The sequence below is a fragment of the Protopterus annectens genome, chromosome 2.part0, assembly GCF_019279795.1.
Source record: "Protopterus annectens isolate FY-2018-M chromosome 2.part0, PAN1.0, whole genome shotgun sequence".
NCBI classification, from domain to species: domain Eukaryota; kingdom Metazoa; phylum Chordata; order Ceratodontiformes; family Protopteridae; genus Protopterus; species Protopterus annectens.
This window is the reverse complement of record NC_056728.1, coordinates 1,232,673,039-1,232,695,794: the sequence shown is the minus strand read 5'-3', so window position 1 is coordinate 1,232,695,794 and position 22,756 is coordinate 1,232,673,039.

The window sequence follows — 22,756 nt, the reverse complement described above, 5'->3', positions numbered from 1 at the left end:
ACATCCAGTTACCGAGGTTCACCTTGAAAGTTGTGAGAGTTGCACACTGTTTAATATGAATAGATAATATGAAATAGGAGATGACTGTATCATGCCAGTTTGTCCTGTCTATATGTTGGTGAAGATTTAAGTCTTTATTTTGGATACTCATAACATTGTTAGTTTTGTGAAGGTGTAGGAGATCAAGGATGGCAGGGTCCTTCAAGGCCATAAATGCTAAACATAAATCACCACAGAAGAGTTTGCAAGACTATTTTCATAAGTGAGGCTCTTCAGGCCAATTACTTTTTCAAGTCATGTTCTTTTGATCTAGGTGAGATGCCTTAAGCTATTAGGTGGGCAAGATAGAAGTATTTTCTGACAACTGCTGGAATGTGGTGGTCAAAGGGTAGGAAATTGTCACCTGTGTCCCTCTTGGACAGGGACAATATGTGCTGATCATAGAAATAAGGGTAGAACTTGGCTAGGCTTGTGAGGGCCCTGGGGCCATTAGCTTACTAACTTTCTATGATTCTATGATCCTATGAACCTATGAGGTTAGAATTGTAACTACCACTGCTGAAAGCAAAAAAGTTACCAGTGGTGTACCACAGGTCTCACTTTTGGGTTGTCTCCTATTCAGCATATATTTCTCAAACCTTCAGGCCAGCACTCCTGGCATACAGTTAACTAAGCTTGCAGATGACTATAAATTGGATGTTATTATTCAATCTTCAACTGAGTTACAGTTGCTCCAACATGGGTTACCTCTCAACTGTCCAGATTTTTGCAGAATTTCCAGATTTTTGGCTCGTATGCTTGGTTCCATCCTCATAAAATGTGTAGTTTTCTTGCAAATCACCAGGGATTGAAGCCATTAGATAATGAGAGACATTTGAGTTTCAGGCTTCATATCCTTCAGAAAATTCATGCTAATGGAAACCCTATTATTCTAGCAAATTTCTGAGTTTATAAGAGCAATATTTAAAATCCGTTCCTATTTTTGGTCCTTTGTCGCCCATTATTTGTGGCTCTGTCCAGATTTCTTGTGCCAGGCGGTTGAGAGGTATGGTTAGACCATGTTAACAATTGGTACAAGGAAAATGGTATCAAATTAAATGTACAAAATGAAGCATAGTTCATTTTTGTAAACAAAACAGTTTCACTTACCATATAGAAGATGTGTCCATCCAATCAGACACTGTTGTAAGGGATTTAGGCACTCTTATTGGTAATACCGTATCATTTGTCCATCGTGTCTCCACAGTAGTCCAGAAAGCCTTTTATCTTGCCAATCTAATTTCCAAAAGCATCTTCACTAGATCGAAAGAAGTCTTAATTCCCCTTTACTCCTATATTATCAGACACATTATTGAATATAACACACCTTTCATCATGCATTTGTCTAAATATATGACACAACTTAGAAATTCATAACTAATAGGATCAATGACTGAAAAATCTTCAGCCCTTTCTCTGTACTCAGAACTGTACTAAAGAAATAAACCTTCATCAGCAGATAAATAAGATATGTTGGGTGATAGATTCATGTCCCATTGTATTCCTCACCTCTGGAACAAACATCCACTACTCGTAAAGCAGAGTAACACCCTTGCCACTTTCAAGGCCAACCTAGAAAACTGGATGGGCAGACTTAAATTCTCACACAGTCTATCTTGTCTTGCCCTCCTTGAGGCTAAAGGTAACTTTTGAATAGGGTTTTCTACTAGGTTTAAAATGGTCTACAGTCAGATTGTCTAGTAGTTACCTATGAACCTCTAAGCAAATGTAATTGGTCATAGGTCTGGTCTGGGCTATTACCTTGATGGCCTGAGAAGCAGATTTCAATTGGGAGGGACAACCTTGGTCACCTTTATATTTTCTGAGGTGGCTTTAGCTACTTTAACTATGTATTCTCTGTCTGACAGACAATTTGTTATTTGCCTTGCAGCATAGAGGTTTATGCTTAGGTGTTTGAGATTTTCTACAATATTGATGATACCCAGACTTAAGAAAGCATATTCTGTTCAGTGAAAAAAAAAAAAAAGCACAAAGGTGGCTAGAACAGCTGGATAACTAGGGTACATTTGCAGAATGGAGGACTCTATTAAGCCTGAGGGCAATGTGGTTTTCTTCAGAGCACTCTTGCAATCTCATCAGGCTTTCTGCATGAAAGCCAAGCTTCATAACATAATGCATCAGTTAAAAGAAGCCTCTACATCATGATGAGAATAATCAGGGGGTTAGAGTATGCAGACTGCAGAAAAACAGAATTCATTTACTCTTCCTAACTCAGAAGATGGAGGATGAAGGGGTAGGCATGCTTTTAAACTACAGGTTACTTAGGGAGGCATGTTTTTGACCTATAGGTTACTTAGTATAAGGAGGAAGAACATCAGGAGCAATGACACTGCAAGCTGGTAGAGGAGCAGCAACAAATCAAAAGGGGGTAGATTCAAGGTAGAAATAACTAAACGTTTCTTTACAGGTAAGCAACAAGAGTGAGCAATGTGTACATAGAGGCAAGGATGGACATATGAAGAGTGAGCAGTATAACGAGTAGGGGTCAGCTTGGAAGGGATGGACACACACCTTTACCATTCATGCACTTTCTGTTTCCCCTCTCCACCTGGGTTATGTAAGGGTTATACTGTCAGGGAGTCCTTGACCAAAGCCTGATTGTTAGTTTATATTAATTCAGCAAATATGGAATAACACTTGCTCATTATATCTGAAAGGATGAAGCATGCACTAGGTAATACCAAAATATTAATTTATCCACTGTGTGATGCCATAATACTGATTTTATCATTCAGCATATAACATCACAATGCAGATTTCATCATACAGTGTTTAATGTAAGGATGCATTGTTTAATACACAAGTCAAAGAAGAAACTTCGTTTAACCCCTGGGAAGCTTTGGAATTAGTTTTTAATTGTCAAAACAGTTTTCTGTTTTCTATTATTCATTACTCAGTTTGTAATGACAAGATGTTACCTTCATCATGCAGTTTGTGGTACCATAATGTTGACTTCATCAGGTGTTATGTAATACATAATATGATCATCCCTGATCAGCTTTTTATAATTACTGCATTTGGCTACAGACATGGATGATAATGCATGACTGAAACTATGGTAAAACATTCTCTATCTTCTTTTAAGTTGAGTTTCATTTTTTCTCATTTAGGTATTTATCACTGTAAGTAAGCACAATTTGTTTTGGAGTCTGTTATTGAGAAAGGCTTATTTGGTAGTTTGTAGAAGGACTGATCACTGTTTTTGCAAACAAGATGGGTGTAGATGACACTGAATGGTCTTTTTCTTGTAGACCTCTTGTGAAAGATGAAAAGGCGGTAAGAGACGAGCATGCACACGCAACGGCCATGACGGAGCATTCAGAATTTCATATGGATGAACTTCAGGAGCCGGTAAGTGATAGCCAAAGAAAGAGTAGTGTCTACTGGTTTAGAGGTGATTGAAAAAAACAACAAATTATAAATGTCTTAAGTTTGACATTATCTGTCATGAACGTCAAAAAATGAGTGCCACATTCCAACCACATAAACCAAAGCATCAAACTTAGCCATCATAACTAAAATGTCCTTGCTGTCCTGTGTTACAGAACATGCTTTCATAGATACCCTTTCTCAATGTGCTGGTATTAAATTGTTATAGCACTATGGTAAGAACATTTGTATAGCACATAGTAAGTAATATTTAGTTCTTGTTCAAGGTCTGTATTCATTTGGTATGCACCACCAAACTAATGAACTGCCTTGGGTTAATGCATATCAAAACCCAAAAGAACTTATAGTTTCACTTGCTACAAAGAAAAACCCAGTCACTGGTTCCAAGAAACACCAAAATAAAATGTTGCTTATTTAAAATAGGGAAAACAAATGACAGAAATATTGAATTGTTAAAGTCACCTATGGTACACTAACAAAGTCACTGAAATCTTAAGCAAAACAGTATAGTTGTAACAAAACAAAATTGCTGTGAGAAGTTCACAGGTAAATACTAGGCTACAGTCTGGAGATTATTACGAGCCTAGCCAATAACGAGAGGTGAGAATCAAACCCTGAATCTATGAAGGTAGGACCTTAACCATAATGTCAACCATTCCTTCCTTTCCTTCCCAATAGCAGGGGTACTGATTTACAAAATTTAATGAATTGACAGGTCTTTTTGTTAAATTGACATAAATAATAAGAGTAAATTTGTTTAAACTTGCAAGTAAGCTTATATTTACTTTCTTTGAAATACTGTAGCATTGTGTCTCAGTGCTGACACTCTGATTATATAATGAGCAGCTGAGGTGGGAAGCATTGTTATCAGAGTCTTTCACACATCCTTAATGGTTCTAGGACTTCAAGAGTAACATGCAAATAATGATGGCTGTGGGTCAGTGAAACTTGCTCTCTTTCCGAGTATGGTTATGTAGTGTGGGTCAATCAACAGAATACTTTGTGGCCAGTTATGCCAATTATATGTAAAAGTTTGCCAAAGTATTGCAGTGTGTCACATTTCTACACAGTTGTGGTAAAACGTTACAGTTTGGTAACTAGAGTACTTAGGATTACTGACATTTGCTCATCTAGCTGTAGGATGATCACAGCATCTGCCCTACAGCATAAACATTAGAGCAATGCATAGATAGCACTCTGTGATACATGGGGTTAGCATTAGCCATGTCTTGGGCATGAGCCTATAATGACAAGTTGAATTTTGATTGATTTAAGACTAAATAGGAATTCAGAATTATTTGTTATTTGTTTCAAATTTCTCTGTGTGTTGCAATTAGAAAGTCATAGAATAGGCATTGGCAATTTTCAGGAGTATATTTGATTTTAAATAAAGCAAACTCACATCTTTTTGGATAGTTTATCCATTGTGTTTTATTATTTTCAAAAGACTATTTCATGAGTTCTTAATACCTTTAGTTATTTATTTTTAAATGTGCACATTTAACTTTTTGCATTGTATCTTTTTCCCATCACATATTTGTTCTTTTTTCTATCTGTTTTGCATTATACATTTGGACTTTTGTTTTTGTCTTCCAGTTTAGCATATTTTTTCCATTGTGCCATCTGCAAATTACTTGGTGCAATTTAGGAGTGACATGTGAGCATTGCCATTTTTGATTCATGAATCAGTGTGGCTTGCATAGTGATATGATAATGTCCTCTGTAGTGTGCAGAGCAGAGTGCAGAAGTAAGGCATCCATAAGAATTGAGCCGGAAAAAGCTGTGTACTATAAATGTGGGTGCACAGCACACCTGCCAAGATGCCCAAAGCTACTGCAAACGTGGCTGCAGGAGATGCAGCAGGTGTGAACACACGTAGGATTTACAGAATGCAGTGTGAAAGTTTAAAAGATTTACACATTAATGCTTTGCAGTAATTTGGTTTTCAGAGGTAGATGACTGGTCTATAGCTTTCACAGTGAACAAATAAAAGTGTGGCAATTTTCATTAGGGTGGCCCATGAAATGCTAACTGTCATATCTGTCTTTTTCATGTACTGCAATGACCATGTACTAGAAATGGGGGGAAGAGTACACTGAAAATGCCATAACTGAACAATTAATGACATTATTTCATTTTTAAAGTTTTTTTTTACCATTAGAAATGATTCTTACATAATTTCTTGATTTTTTTCATCTCAGCTTTTAAGAACTGCCATGCAGAAGGAAGAAGATGTTCAGTTTGAGCCACAGCTTGAAGGCATCAGGTAACGTGCTTATAATGTTGTTTCAGAATGAAATGCGATGGGCAATAAAGGCATCGGTATCCTTTGGGGGTTACATTTTTAGGCATTTTATTTAGAACCTAAGGGGGGAAATGCTTCACTTTCAGTGTTGCAGTTCAGATTTAAAATCATACTCATTTTAATATTTGCAATATTGACCTAATACCTCTTGGGGAATGTTTTTTTCTTAATGTATAGTCAATTCACTTCCTTGAACATAGCTTGTTCATTAGTTTATATTCATTCAGTAAGCACAGAAAGAAACATGCATGTTACACCTGAAAGGATAAAGCCACTACTGTGTAATAGGATGTGTAATATTGCCTTCATTATGTATCCTGTGATGCCATAATGCTGACTTTATCATTCAAAATATGTCATGATGTAAATTTCATCATACAGTATTTAATACAAACATTCTGACATAATGCAGCTTATAATGTCATAATGTTGCCTTCATTGTGAAGCCGGTATCGTCATGATGGTGACTTTTTTTAAACATTATCTAATACGTATTGCATTACTTAACAGTCCACATTCAGCCTTTTACTATTGGAATTTTCAAACTGCTGACTTCTATAGATCACTAATTCCACACGTGGATGGTAATGCATAAGCAAAGCTACAGTAACACTTTTTCTTTTGCTAATTTTAAGATGAATAATTCTGCATTCTGTCTTTTCTTTATTTGTTTATTACAATATTATTCAATGTGTCTATAGAAATAAAACTTGTTTTGATTTTGTTGATGGACAAAGTCATATTTGATAGTTTGTAGCAAGATTGCTTACTGTTTTAGCAGGTATGAATAGCTTAGAACACACTGAATAACCACTTTCTTTGCATTATTCAGGTCAAGAGTCAAAGACATTGAGAAGGAGCTGAAGGAAATGAGAGAAAAACAAGTGCAAGCTACGACCATGCTTGAAAGTTCATTTACCCAGACAGGGAGTCATCTACAGGATCAAGTGAGTGATAACTTCAGAGAGATTGGTTTCAACTGGTTTAGAGCTGAACTAAAGAAAACAGAACCCTTTATAGGCCTTAAATTTTATGTTCTGTATCATGAGCTTTAATACGTGACTGACCCATTACAGTGATACATAAAAAAGAAATCAGACTTAGTTTAGATTGGAGGTGCTTGCCGTTCTATATCAAAGAGTTGATCATAAGCCTTATAATAACCTGGTAAATAATCCTTAGTTAATGCGCAGTAAAGATTTAGTATTCCTTTGTTGCTCAAGCTTGTCCTTTACAACAGGGTCATAATTGACTTAGTGCGGCCTCTATTTTCATGTGCACTGAATCTCAGCTGCAACCTTTCTGCATACTTGATCAGCCTTTGCAAATCACACCTTAACCCCCCCCCCCCATCCTCCTCTGTAGAGGATAATGCTGTTCTTTAATCACCAAGATATGTGGGAAACATATTGGAAAGTATTTTACCCAGAGTAAAACTCTGTAGTACTCTACTAGTGATGCTGTTATTTCTTATGTTACTCTTCTCACCATAACCTTCTGTGTCATAACTTTCAATCATGCAACAATCTAGCTCGACAACTTTGCTCCTGTTGGTTGCCTGTGTAGGACTGAGTCAAAAGCCTTGGTGAAGTCCCTGTATTCTCTGTCTACCAATACATCCATACTGATTTCACCTATAATCCATTCATAAAACTTGACAGATTTGATTGATGACTCCTTCTGGTTTTGAACCCAAGTGGGCTGCTGTCTTAAGGATTATTATTGGATAAAAAAGCAGCCGACCTTTTCCTCAGGATTCTACCCATGACTCTGTGGCAGTAATGTTAGGCTAATAGGCTTGCAGTTCCCTGGTATATTTGCCCCTGTACAGGGTTGCACACTTGCTACTGCAGCCAGTACCCTCTCCATGATGATACTGCTAAACAATGTGGAGTAAGAGACCTTATAGCTGCTGTATGAAAAGACATGAAGAATTAATTTTAATTAATGTTTGCTCCAGATTCTCGTGATCTTCAAATCCTCTCCCACATACTCTATTATCCCATGAGTTACCCCAGGGATGAATGCTCTATCGCCCATTCATTCTCTTATGGGTGATGGGAAAGGTTTTAGAGCAGTACTGATATTTACTGGGATGGACGTTTTCTTCTTTAAGTCCTAAATGTTTTCCCAGTGTACAAGCCTCCTGAGGCCCAAGGGGTGTGTGCAGTGGACATCACTGAGAAGTTGTCTTCTCATTTTGTGAGTGACATCACTCAGCTGGCCCTGCCTTCCCTTTGAAAACAAGCACTCATGTTAATCCCTGATCTCCACCACAGAGTGAAAGTGGAGATTACAGCCTAGAGATGACCAGGTGCAGCCTTTTCACTTATCTCTCTCCTTGGTCAGCCTCTAGAGTGTCTGACCCAGTAACTGAAGCTGTGATGTCTGCATCATACTCTATGCTTTGTCCTTTTATGCCATAGTACTTTCTAAGATGCCAAGAACTACTCCTATTTATTATTTTAAATGAATGGCTTTCCTTCCAAATTATTTAGATTAAACATAGTATTTATACAGTATTCTTTCACTATTTTACAACACAGTTGGATTTTCCCAGTGAACAACATAGATAAATAAATTCATAAGACAGATAAATCTGGATGTATTAAAACTATAACTGATTGTTACACTCTTATTCTTTTTCTTTTTTTAGACAATAATTCCGTTTATTTATTGTAAACTAAAATGAATATATTCTCATTTAAGTGCAATTCCAGTCATTTCCTTATGTGCAATATCACCCAATCTCACCTCTTTGTATAGTGTACCTTTCTTTTCATGTGTTAATCATCTATTAGTCAGCATTGTCTAGTGTATATAAATAGTGTACAAGCATGTGACTCAGCTCCCTAGATATTTACTTTTGTACTATAGTTATTGTTTATGCTTTGACACCTATCATGTCTGTCATTTTGTGTTTGTTTTCTCCTGTAAATGAGCTGACACTCAAAATTTTGTTTAGCTAGCGCTTGTGTTTAGTAAATGACAATAAAGTTTCTTTGAATCTTTGATAGATAAGATAGATAGACAGATAAATACTAAATGTTTGCTGCTTCGATTGATTAAAAATAGACTGTGTGACTGGCTATGTTTCTATTTGCAGTTGGACAAGCTGAGGTCTATACTGGAGAACATGATGTCCTCATCTTCTGCTCTCCTATCCATGAGCATGCAGCCAGGGCAAACAGAGGCCCCCACTCCCACTGGCACCTGCCCTGGTTGCAGCATAGATGTGTGCAACAGCATCAGTCAACTTGTTAGTCGATTTGAGGAGCTGCAGGAAATAGTAAATGGCCTCATGAACAAGCAGACAGATTCTAAGAGCAAAGCATTGCAGAGTCAGAATAAGGTAAGGTCACAGCAATTTTCTGTAGAGTATCATACAATGTGCCAGGACATAGAGCCCAAGATCTGAGCTCTGAGAGAATCTGTTGTCTGAGAACTAGGGGGCTGGCATAAATATATAACATCTGTTTGAAATTTAGTTTTCACTCTTTCTTTAATAAATTTACTAGGTCAAATTCTTCAAACCTTTTTTCAAAGGACTGTTGCCTTTTACACAGATGGGTAGATTACAGATCAAATTAGTGACACTGTTTTTTTTTTTTATTTAGTATTTGATAATCAGGTAAGTAGATTGGTCTTTGGAACATCTTCAACCATATCCAGAGAATAATGTGCTTAAAACATTACACACGTAATTGTACATAGAAAATAATTCAAATTAAACAATCAAAAAAGTACACAAGTAATTGTAAATGCTTAGCATTTTCTAAAAAAAGTATCCAAAGGTAAATGCCCCTAGATGCAACTGACAGTACATAGCTGAAGTTGTCAGGTGTAAGGCTATAAGATCTAGATGGTGATCAGCTCAAGTGTTTTGGCTTTCTGCCTTTTTGATTTACTTTCTGGTGGAGTACTGCACTTTCTGAAGTCATTCTTTTCTCAGTATGTGCTAGCAGTGCTATTTGAGTTTCAGCCATTTTTTGCTTGTGCTTATAGAAAGGGAATACTGGATGAAGCAGCCTGCTTGTGCTTTTAAATTTATTCTTTTGAATCGCCAAAGAATCCAGCCCAAGCAATTCAGATCTATCAATAGCTGAGTAAGCTGAAAAAACAAAAAAAAAAAAAAAAAAAAGAGTAGAGTCAGCTGATTTATTTTCACAATGCACCTGCCTCTGATTGTAAGGCAACTAATAAAGCACAAAAAGTGCACTGTGGTGACACAAAACACACAGTTTTATTCACAATACAAATACAGGTAAGCGCTTTTGTTGGTTAGAATAATCCAACTTCTTCAGACCAAGAAATAAAACACACCTTAGCCTTAAATACTGTCCATTAATGCTAAATTGACAAATTAGATTTGTTAATTATAATTAATTAACTAATAACACTGTTCGCCCTAAAGTTAATACAACCATCTAAATATCTTTCATAAAATACTCTATATGAATAACATCATTATCAGAGGTACAAAAAATATATAAAATACATATAAAAAACATATTTAACATTATTTAAGCATTTAAAGCATCTTTGAGCATATAGCCATGCCCCAGTACTACTCCATTATTCTTTATCCATCATCTCCACGTTTCTGAGCCATTGTCTCATGCTTACCTTTCCTAGATATAATACTAGTAAACAGTACCAATACTAGCTAATCCTGCAGTGAGAAACATCAACATTCCTAATTACCAGCCTTGGTAATAAGTCACTCACGTTGGCATCCATTTGATGGAGCAGGACTTTGCACTCAAATTATTGGCTTTATCTGCAATGTAGCTTTTTGCCCGTCTGTCTTTTCTCACAGTACCACCTTTACCTTTACTGCTAACTTCTAGCAATAGATGTCGAGGATAGTTTGGGCTGCTACCCACATCACTACTGCCATTAATTGCTCAGATTAATCTATAGGGTATATTTCTTTGTTTTTATTTACATTTTTATGTTGCATCTTTTTCATCTATGAAAACAGATAATGTTCTGCATTGCAGTAAGGTTTAATATTGCTTATGTTTTTATTATTATTAAATCTGAACCATTATGAAATATTGTATAAAACACCATACGTCGTAGATGTTCCAGTTCCATCCATGAGGCAGGAATAGAGAAACCAATTGCTGGAAGGTTTGCTTTCTTGCAAATGACTAGCAACTATTAACTTAGATTTCACTGACTTAAATATTTTTTTATTTTTATTTTACTGGTTTATTGTCTTAATGAACATTACTGGTTCCTATGGGCAGACTTCTTTTTTTTTTGCATTTCCTTCAAAGTGGGGAGAGGAGACATGGCACAGTCAACTCAGAGTCTGCTGATGGTACTGGATAATAAATATATTGCTATTGATTCTGAGTTAATTTTTAACTGTTACTGGATATTGTTTTGTAGGGTGAGAGGCAGTTGGAACACGTACAGAAAGCTCTGGTTCAGCTAGAAGATGAATGTGAGAAGTTGAATACTGCCACGGGTTTCATAATCGAAGATCAACAGAAGAAGCAGAGGGAAATAGATGTAAGATGACCACACTGTTGACAGTCATGTAATAAAAGTAACTCCATACCTGTAATTAAAATGTTTTAGAAAAAAAAAAAAGTAGCCATGCTCCCCTATTTGATTAAACATCTGTACACTTTTCTTATGCAAAAATAGACAAGTGATTCATAGTTCTGTACGATATATATATATATATATATATATATATATATATATATATATATATATATTTTTTTTTTTTATATACTTATATGTGTGTATACAGGCACGTGTGTGTGTGCATGTATATGTATGTTTATATATATATATATATATATATATATATATATATATATATATATATATGGATCTAGGAGTATTGCACAAAATCATGTCTCCACAAAATGTAAACGACTGAACACACTTTAGCAACACTGCTTTTCACAGAAAAAGCACTTTCACTAAAGTGTGCAAAAAAAAAAAATAATGAAATTAAAAAAAAAAAAACACAGCACTCACATTTATGCAGGGAGGCAAGCCCCCATGCACCCCCCTGCCCCACTACTTTTATATTCTCACTCCGAAATCGCACTACAGTGGGGAAAAGGGAATATTACCTTATCCCCACTGTACCGTGACCTCCGCAACAGCCATTCTGTCATTACTTTCATTTTCTTGAGCTCACTTTAGCAAAAGTGCATTCTCAGTGAAAACGCACTTTTGCTAAAGTGTGCTCGGTAGTTTCACTTTTGGTTAAAAGATCTTTTGCTCAATAGTATGAGACCCATATATATATATATATATATATATATATGTATATATATGTAATTTCTGTTTCTTTTTTACAGTCCATGAGTAGCATAATAATGCAGTGTTAGAATTCTGGTTATGCTATACTTGCTGTGTCATGGTATATTTTATTGAATTGCTTTGACAAATTTTATTTTATTTATTTATTGTGATTGGAATTTTTTTCTTTATTGTATTTTTCTGCAGGAGTAAGGAAACATTTAAGCTAAATATATGTTTGCCAAGTTTTACTGTTATTTTTTTAGTTAGGGTTTGTTTATGTGTTATTGTTTATAGGTTTATAGATTTGTGGATGAGTTTGTTTGGTTTCTTTGGCTTTATTGTATTTTGATGGTTGTGGCATTTCCTTTTTTTTTCTCATTTTAGATTGCCAAAAGCATGATACCCTCATATAATAATGGGTAACATGGGGGTGGTATTATATTAGTTTTAAGAATTTTTAATGACAGGATTTAGCTAATAAAAATATAAAAAAAGAGTAAAATTATTTTATATCACTATGCATTTAATTCTTCATTCGTTGTGTGTTTCTAGCATTTGTTTCGATTTGTGGAGGATCTAGACTTGAAGAAAGCAGACAAGGAGCAGATTGATGTGGTAAGTTGCTGACACAGCAGACCTGCTTGCGTCCTATGAGAAAGACTGCACTTATATAGGCTCCCATTGCTACACTTTGTGAAAAACAACAGAATGAGCATTAGGAGTCTCATTACACAAGTTCCTCAAATGCAATCTGTCCCAGCACATAATGACATGAATGTGTACATTGCAAAATATAGTTTAGGTATGAACAACCAGCACGGCTACTGTTACACATCAGTTCTCTGAGTACTGGGGAGATTTATTTGAGAAATCATTTTAGAAATATGCCATTATGTCATAGTATGTATTCTGATCTGTGTCTTATTGACTGAGGTTAATAATATTGAGCAATTAACAATGATCTGCAGTTTAGTTGAAAGCTACTTCACAGATTTGTTTCTCATATATTTTTTAAAGTGCCCCCCCTGATTCTGAATAAAGAGGGTATGTCAGACTGGCTGCATTTACTAGTTAACAGAGAAGAGTATGCACGCCACACTTATACTTCTGCTCCTTGCGTGGTGTTTGCCCTCTTTCCATGGTTGTGTTACCCTGGAGGTTTTATATTAAAGTAAAAGGGTTGAGGGCAATCCCTGCACCTGCTAACCATCTAACATATTGCTGTGATCCTTACACATTGCCTACTGGTTAAGAACTTATAATAGCACAACTATCCCCCAGGTAGCCTCAGGAGAAATTTTTGATCTGCACCCTAACACTTCCCTTCCCACCACTTATGCCCTCCACTGGCACATATGCTATGGGTTTAATATGAGACCATTATTTATTTACAGAAATGACATTAGCCCTCTTTTGGCAGGCCAGCTCCTATGTGTGGGTGGCTCCCTAATAACTCTCCATTCTTCACTGGAGATGCATTAGCTAAAGACATGCAACCATGCCATGTCTCACACCCTTCTGCCTGGAGAGGTGAAGAGGCATCACCTCTTCATTCCTATGCCATCCCACACCTGGCAGCAGGGCCACTAATCACAAGTGGTTCACCTGGGCCATAGTAGCTCCATCCCGCTATATCAGAGGGCTACGAAATGTGCATCCTTCTTTACTATATTTGTTACAGTTTATGTTTAGTAGGCTCTTGAGTATGGGTTTTGTTGTAAACTGTGTTCAGTTTTAGTGGCTTTATTTATATTTTAGTCTTTGTAGTTTTTTATTTAGTTTTTTGTTTAATTATTATGAAATAAATGAAGAGCCAGTTGACAAAAAGGCTGTACTCATAATGGTATCATATTACATGACGAACAAATAAAGAAGGGAAGGGGTGATTTCAGAAATATGATGACAAGACGATAAGAGTGGGTGATATTTAAGACAGATAAAGACGGTAGGAAGGGGTGATTTCAGCCATACAATGTCAAGAAGATAGGAGAGGGTAATAAATAAGACAGTGAGAGTCTTGCAGGTTTTCAGAGGTCAAGATGAGAATGGGTTAATATAGTCGTATGGACTAGGCAAAACTATCTGGATAACAACAGCATAAATGTTTAGGTGGAATGTACAAAAAATCTCAGTTATGAGCTACCAAGCTGCTGTGATCATATCATGTGCTGCTTTCCCCTCATTTGTCCTCACCTTATTTGCAGTAGCTGATTCATGATAGCAGAGCTCAAAAGGATACGGGGTAATGACCCCTACTTTACAGCGTGTTTTAGCCTTGCACAAAACTCTTGGTCCAAAGTACTTGAAACAATAAATCCAGCTGTTCCTATGAATGAACACTCAGATATTGGTTGCAATGAGTCACCATAATAATTCAGAAGATCATAATTGTGAGACTCAGAATTACAAGAATGTTATTGTAAATGTGAGGGTATGTACTAAACAAAATGTTACACTAGGTTTGAATATTCCCTTACAACGTACAGCAGCGCCTGAGATAGTTAAAAGAAGTATGAGGGTGTAGGGGAGGTTTCTGCTCGCAGGGACGATTTAAAACTGTAACAGCAGAGTTTGAAATTGACTGTTTAAATATTCAACTCTGAGTTTATTTTTCTTAATTCCATGGTTTGTAATATGTGGTCTCTCAACTGTCTTAGGGAGCTGTTGTAGAACGTAGGTTTGGCATAGTTTTGTACCAAAATATAGCTTTCACACGAAGTTTCACCCAAGCACTATACGAACCTTTACAAATCATTGCAAAAGGCACTATCTTATTAAGTATATACTTCATTAAAGAAGGCAGCTCTGCCAATGTATGTGGTTTCACTGGTGACATGCTGTCCCTTATTGCCTTCTTTCTTTTCTTATCAGAAAGCGGATAAGCAGGTTGTCGAAAAGAAAGTGAGTCGTGCACAGTTTGATGATGCAACAGAGCAGCTGAATCAGCTGATGAAAGAGATGCTCAAAAAAATTACTACTCAGGAAGAAGACTGGCAGAAAGTTCTAGACAAATTTTTGAATGAAATGGACAATAAGGTAACACGCATTTTGATTTTATTGCAACTAGTGTTGTACTATGCAGGTTTTTCTGGTGACACATGACCCTTTGAGGTGACAGCTGAACTGTATTCCTCACACAGGCCTCTGCTGACTATGAAATGCCATTCCCTGTTTATTACTGCCACTCCTTTCTTTTTATGGCTCTTTCTTTGATTTGGATTTTTTTAATAAGTGGAAAGAGTTCCATCTGTGACTAGACAGACTGTTCAAAGAAGCAAACGTAAAATGTTTGTGGCCTAATTTGCAGAGCTTGACTTGTTCACTACATAAGGGGGATTTTTTTCTCTTTCCATATGCTTTATTTGAGGTTTTATAAACACATCAGAAGGCAAGGGTGTGCAAAAGCTGTACATTTCTAGGATTTGTTATGAAATTTTTGGACTTTCAGCTGTTAGGATCGCCCAGTACTTAACATCTGTTTATTCATGTACAGTACTGGACACCCCTTCTTGTCTGCCCTACTTCATACCACAACTTTAAATTATGAGGCTAAATAAAATTACTGTGGAGCCCAAAAAATGCAGAAGAGTTTCTTCATGTATCACATGCATTACTCCTTGCACTGTATTCATTGCTTGTTGCATCATATGCATTACATGGTGACAGTAGTGTTCAGTCTGACTCTTTCACAACTTTTAAGTTACTTTGGTTGCTTGTTGCTTATTGCATGAATTGATCCAAATGAAGTCCCACATAAATCTCTAAATTATAATATTACTGAATTATGACATCTTTGCATTTAACCTTGACAAAAATGGACTTTCAGACAAGAGAAAACACATGTGCAATACAAATAAATAATATTAGTTTATTATGGCATTCCTTTAAAATAAAAATATAACAATGTTTCAGTTTAATCACATGAAATCCTGCTTGTAGTGCGTATGTACATCTGGAGTAGTTGTAACACTGTTTCTAAATTTATCAGACAGGTACAGTAGCCAGAGAAATGAATCATCTCTTGTATAAGACTCATATTGAATTATACAGTGATGGATATTTACATTAACTAAACCAGTCCACAGAATGTAAAGATTTATCAAAAAAAGAAAAAAAAAAGATGCTCCTTGAGGTGTACCCACACTACTCTTATTTATTTCAAGATATAGCATTTCTCCTTTTATTGGGTTCAGCCTTTCCCTCCATAAAACAAAAATCCTCAATTTATTTAACCTCCAGATTTGAACATACTAAGAAAGCCATAGCTATATAATTCATCTTAGATAATGCCCATGGCTTTATCAGTGTATATCTTTATTCATAAATTTATAACTCTAAATATACTTGCAGTTCAATCAGCTCCTCATCTTGTGTTGTAAATGTATAACTTTAAATGTATCTTCCATAGGGATTGGGATGATATAATGGTTGAGGTATTTACCTTACATACACGAGGTCCAGAGATTGATTCTCACCTTTGGGAAGCATAGCTTAACTTAAAAAGCCCCCGCCCCCCGCACACACAGGGTCATTAACCTCGTAGTTATCTATTATCCTAAATCACCTATTTCAAGCAGCATCTCATTTTGTTAAATCATTCTTAAACCAGATGAACAAGTTTTAAGTACACCTCTCATTTTCACAGTTCATAGGAAAAATGTTCTTTATTCTTTTACTATGATTATTAGTTAAACCTTTGTATTTAATAATGTTAGAATTGAAATCTTCTTGCGTGACCCCTGGCAGTACTGATAATAAGTTTGTCTGCAGTGCAGGTGCAGAGACTTGAACTTGATGCAAACCATTAGTGAATAATATTAAAAATGGGTCAAAATAATTTTTCTACCACAGACTTTCTGTTGAGTTCTTCCATAAATAATGTACTACTTTCGGTGACTATAACACACAGATAAATAGTTAATGGGTTATCTCTGCTAAATACTTACTTTAACAAGTACATGTTTATCTATGAAATTATTAGTAACAAACTTTATAGCACCAGTAGAATAGATTTTTGCCTTCATCAGGTAATATCCCCTGGAACATTAAAGAAAGTTAATAAATATGTACCAAACACACTGATGTAAAGATTACATAAGTATATAAACTGAGCACTGAAACTGATGTCTCCTGTCTCCACATAATTTATACTCAAAACAAACATTAAAACTGAGTAAAAGATAAAGCAGGCATGTCCTCTTGACCTTCCCGATCCTCCAATTCTTTCTCTGTACCTGTCATCAGTTAAGTGTTTATCAGAGGTATCAAGCAAGGAGTGTTGAGAGCCTCAAATGCATGTCCCATCTCCTCCAAGCTTCTAGCCCATATAAAATAATTAGCATATGTAGCACAGAAGAATTATACATTTTAAGTCACAATATAAATGTCATGACCAAGGACGGCAGCTGCAGATTCATGTCAATCCACGGAAGGCAGTTTGGATGAACGCAAATAAACCAAAACCAATTCTCAGAAACCACCTTCAGTGAACACTGAAACAATTTTTTTTGCAGGGAGCCAAGCTCCCTTGCACCTCCCCTATTGTAGGGGAAACCACAAAGTCCCACTGGAATTATATATACCAACTCTGAGGTTGCACAGTAACTGAGAAATAGGCAATCTCCACTTTCGTCAAAGGCGGTTTTGGCAAACTGGCTTTAGTTTCTTTCTATTCGCTGAAATCACCTTTGACAAGATTGACATGCTGTCACTGGTTACTAATGGCAATCTGACTGCAGCTACAGAGAATGTATTTTACTTCTGACTAAGAAATAATGGACTACAGATGGAAATGCAAAGGTGTTTGAAGTCTATCCGTTATTCTGAAGAATAAAGCTATAAGTGTACTCATCGTCATTCTCTTTCTGGGAGTGGCCACGGTGGTGCAGCAGTTAACGTTGCTGCCTCACAGCAAGAGGATCTCCGGTTTGATTCTCGGCTGGGGTGCCTTCTGTGCAGAGTCTGCATGTCCTCCCTGTGGTCGTGTGGGTTTCCTCCAGGTGCTCCGGTTTCTTCCCACATCCCAAAGACATGCTGTAGGTGGATTGGACACTCTAAATTGGCCCTAAGTGTGAGTGTGTGCCTTCTGTGGAAGGTTGGGCGCCGGGCTGGCAACTTGAAACTGTAAAACTCCAGTGCCAATCATGAGTGGACAGGTGATCTGCTGTGGCAACCCCTAACCGGGAAAAGCTGGAAGAAGATCATTGATCTCTTTCTGAACCATTGCTGCAGCCCAGTTTTTAATTTCCACATTCCTTTTGTTGAAATAGAATATTACACTTTAGTTTGCTAATTTTCTTGTGTTTTTTATTGTCTGTTTCAGCTGAACCGCATTGAAATAGATCCTTTGAAGAGAGAAATGGAAGAGAAATGGAAAAATATCCAAAAGCAGTTGAAAGAAAGATCACCATTTTATCAGGCAGATGATGCTGCAGGGATCAGGAAGTACGTAAACTAAAGTATTTAACAAGAAAAAATTTAGAGTTGATTTCCAGAAGCAACTTGATCCAAACTGAAATATTAGCACTGGCAGTGATCTATCTATGAATAATTCGTTTAACTACAATATCACTTTTTATAAACTGATGGGTTATAAGACATTCAAGTAATAATCAATGCATAGAATGCACCTCTAGATTAAATATAATCGAAAACTGGACTGAGTAAACAGAGGAAAACAACATGTCATGGGTGGATAGGGCCCACACACTCCCATGTAGAGGCTGTATCAGAGCCCACACACTCCCACATATGGGGCTGTGTCCTCTAGCAGCCATCTACCAATAATAATCATCTCTGATGTCACTGTATGCAGGGAGAAATAGACATACCCTCCATTGCAGTGACCCCTTTCAACAGAAGAAATGTTGGTCCTGTCTGGTATTTGATGCATTGTTCTTTATTTGAATATTCATCTTCCAGACAAAAGAACTTGGAAAAGAAACTGCAGTAAATGATGCATATTATATAGCAGGCTCAGATTATGTTGTGGCCACAAATCACAAAGGTATGAACATACATAGTTGCTGGCAGAAGTGCTGCTGTTTGAATCCACCCATGTACTGCAGCTAGCTTTCCTACAGCTGGCACTTCTGTAACACCACTTTTCATACCTTCCAGACTCTTCCAGACATTCTTTAACACCCCCCCCCCCACCATGGTGTATTCTCCATTGTTTTGGAACTGATTACATTTGTCCAGCAGTGTTTCTGTAAAACAGCCATTCCTTAGCTCTGACATAATATAGCATTTCTTTAACTGTGCTTTGAGTTTAATGATATTTACAGTTATGTTTTTCCTGTCTATCTGCTCTTCATGAAGAATCTGACTTTGTTCACTTTATTCCTGTATGCTCAGAGTTTGTTTCATTTCTGCTTTGGTTCCTTTAAAATATGTGTATTCAGCACTGTAAGCTCATTTTCCTAACTCCGATTCTCTAACCCCAGAACCATTTGGTAGCTCTTCTTTTTTTCACTGAATTAATTCCTTCCTGTACTGCCCTAAATATGACTCATTCATTTCCATCTCTCTCTCTCTCTCTCTCTGTTCAATATATGTTTTATGTAAGTAAATATCCAACCAGAAATTGATTTTTATGTATCAGATATCCAGTTCTGATCTTGTAATTCCATTGAATCCAACTAATCTAACTTTTTCTTTACTGGATATTGTCATAATTTTTTTATCCAAAAATGTAACCAGTACCACAGTTTCCTTTGAGTACAAATATTTTCGTAAGTACTTTATAAATTAGTTGCTCTTTTCTGCTAAACTTATATTTTTTTAATGTTATCAATTATTTTCAGCATGTGACTAATTTCAAAAAGGCAGTAACCTGGACTCTTTATTTCTAAACCTCACATCTGCTCCAGTTAGGTATCTTAGTTAACAGATGGCCTATTTTATATGTACGTCTGGGTCTGAAGATTTGACACCAGCATACTCAAACTGAGAAATTGTAGAAGTCCAAGGTATTCTTGGAGTTTCCTTTTTCCAGATGTTTTCCAAGTGTTTTGACATCTTCCACAGTAGTAACGTTCAATGGAACCTATTCATATGTTATATAACCATTTAGGCAGGAACAGCATTTTGATTGTTTTTGCCTATTATTCATAAGGGCTTTAAATGCCATTCTGCAACTTTTTGTCTGATAATGCTTTACTGAATTAAATTTTGAACCGATTCATATATTTTCTTTTCCAACAGGCAGTTGTTTGATCGATTCCGTTGTATTTCCTGTTCTAGAGAAGTTAATATGCAGGTATCTGGCCCGTAAGTAGCATACATTTTTATTTTACATGTAAACCTTGCATCAAAAGTGCATTTTTGTTTGGTTGCCTGTAATGATACACATTTTGTGATTTGCTGAATCTACACCTGTGTTAACATGGGGTCTAGAAGGATTGCTTCAGTTATTTAATAAATACAACAGTCCCCTGGCTGCAAATAATATCTGGCTCAAATGTGACATACTCAAAAGTACAAAGCAGATTTAAGAAGTTAAGCTTACACCTTTGCTCATATTTGAGTAACTTTGTTATTCAGTATGTTGAGTTTTTAGAAAATTGATGAAATCTATGTTGTTAGTTCCAGTTGTTTTTGCATTGCTCAGACATATTTCCATATTCACACATAATGTCGAAACATTCCAGTATGATTTGTAATGACCGATTGCACCACCGATCACATCTAGGTATTGACATTTCTTTCTTTTTACAACTGCAGAAGTTATACTGCACCACCCTGCACATCTATACATTAAAATGTCCATTTTTAATAAATAGAAAAAGTGCTAGAGCTATTATATTTCTTCATTTTTGCAGCAGACTTTAAAGAACTGATTACAATTTGCTCAGCGGTAGAAATGCTTGCCTCAGAATTTGAATGCTGCTTTGTTAGGACATCACATTGCAAACTCTGGGTGATATTCATCAATTATTCATTGAATTGCCCACTTCTTGTACATAGCAGGAACCACATACCAGAGTCCTACTCAATGCTGCTATTAGAGTAGCTGCAAAAGCTGTTGTGTATTTGGATGATATCAGGCACAGAGGAGGTATGCAAATTAAGGGTGGCAGCAATGTCTTGGATTTACATGGAGTTGCAGTGCTTAAATTTGAAGGGGAAGCAGAAATATACAGTTGGGAGACAACATGATACACTGCTATCTGGGTTAGAGCAGTAAGTCCTAACTGTAAGTTCCCAGAAATGTTGTTGTATGCCAAATGGGAATTTTGCCTACTGCCTTGTGCTGTTTATACACCACAATACAAATATTAACTGCACACTCTGTGGTTAAAGTACTACAATTTACCAAAGATATGGTACTCTTTGGTGAATGCATCCTTATGAATAGCTGTTTATGATATTTTCTTCCAAAATATTATACAATGTTTTCAGATCTGTTGATGAAAAGTTGTAGCTGTCCCTTTTTACACATAGACCAAACCATGTTTTCCCACCCTGTAAGAAGATTTAACACTTAGTTTGTAAAGTCATCCTACAGTATTCAAAATTTGTAATGAAGTTTTTCTACCCAGCAGAACAGCATAAATTGTCCAAATTAAACATGTGATATACTGTAGAAGCCCCATTTATAAGACTGTACATTGTTTGTGAATACATTAGTGTAGCTCTGACTTTATGCAGCTGAGCCCAAAATGTTAGCTTCATGCATAGAAATGCAAAAGCACCATTTGGGCAGAATCATAGGATGACAGCACAGTGCCACTATGCAGTGACAACTGCATTGTTTATCAGGTATTTTCCCATAGGGAACACACTATTTAAGAAATGGCCTAGCCGGGGTAATCTGCTCAGACATGCAGGGAGATAAATGTCTTTTTGTATTCCTTCTATAGAGCTTTCAACAAAGTACCATATACTGGCCAGATCTTGCTTACATTTTCAATATATATATTAAGTTGAATTCACAGATGATGGACAAGATAGTTGCTGAATATTTGGATTTAATAAAAATGTTAACAGTTCAGGCTAAATATGTATTACAGACAAGGAGCATTCGTAGGAAAGGTAATTAGAACTGGATGGTTGGGTAAAAAGCAGCTGAGCTTTATAAACAGGAAGAAAAAAAAATATATATATATATATCTATGTATATGTATGTATATAAAATTTTATCTGGTGATAGGATTAACATAGACAAACTTGCATATAATTCATATCTTATTCAGCTGAGAAGAGAGGGGAAAGTGGACAACAAAAATGAACATAAAAAGCCTTTAGCTGAAATTATTCTCAAAATGACATCAAAACATTGTAGAAATTTATAAATATGCTTACGAATGGTTTAATATACCTATGAGGACTGGTTAGTCCTCACAGTCCTAGCGTACAAGGTACATGCCCATTCAATATGAATATTCAGAAATTAGAAACAAAGTGGAATGTTTCATTTAGACATTTGACGGCCATAGCTGTGGTTTGAAGTAGCTTTTATTAATCCTTTGAAGTCTGATCAGTCAAATAGGCTTCTTACCAAAAGTGCTTTGTATAGAGCAAAGCCATGTATACTCCATACAGGTATATGGCTATCCGTTGCATTCCTATCACGTAACTACCTCCAGGGTCAAGCAAAAGTAATACATCATAACACTTCCATCATAAATGCATTACTTGCAAACTGGAATTAGATTACTTAAGGCAGACCAGGCCCATGCAAACACAACAATGAAACCAGATGATATTCAGTGTTAATGAAAC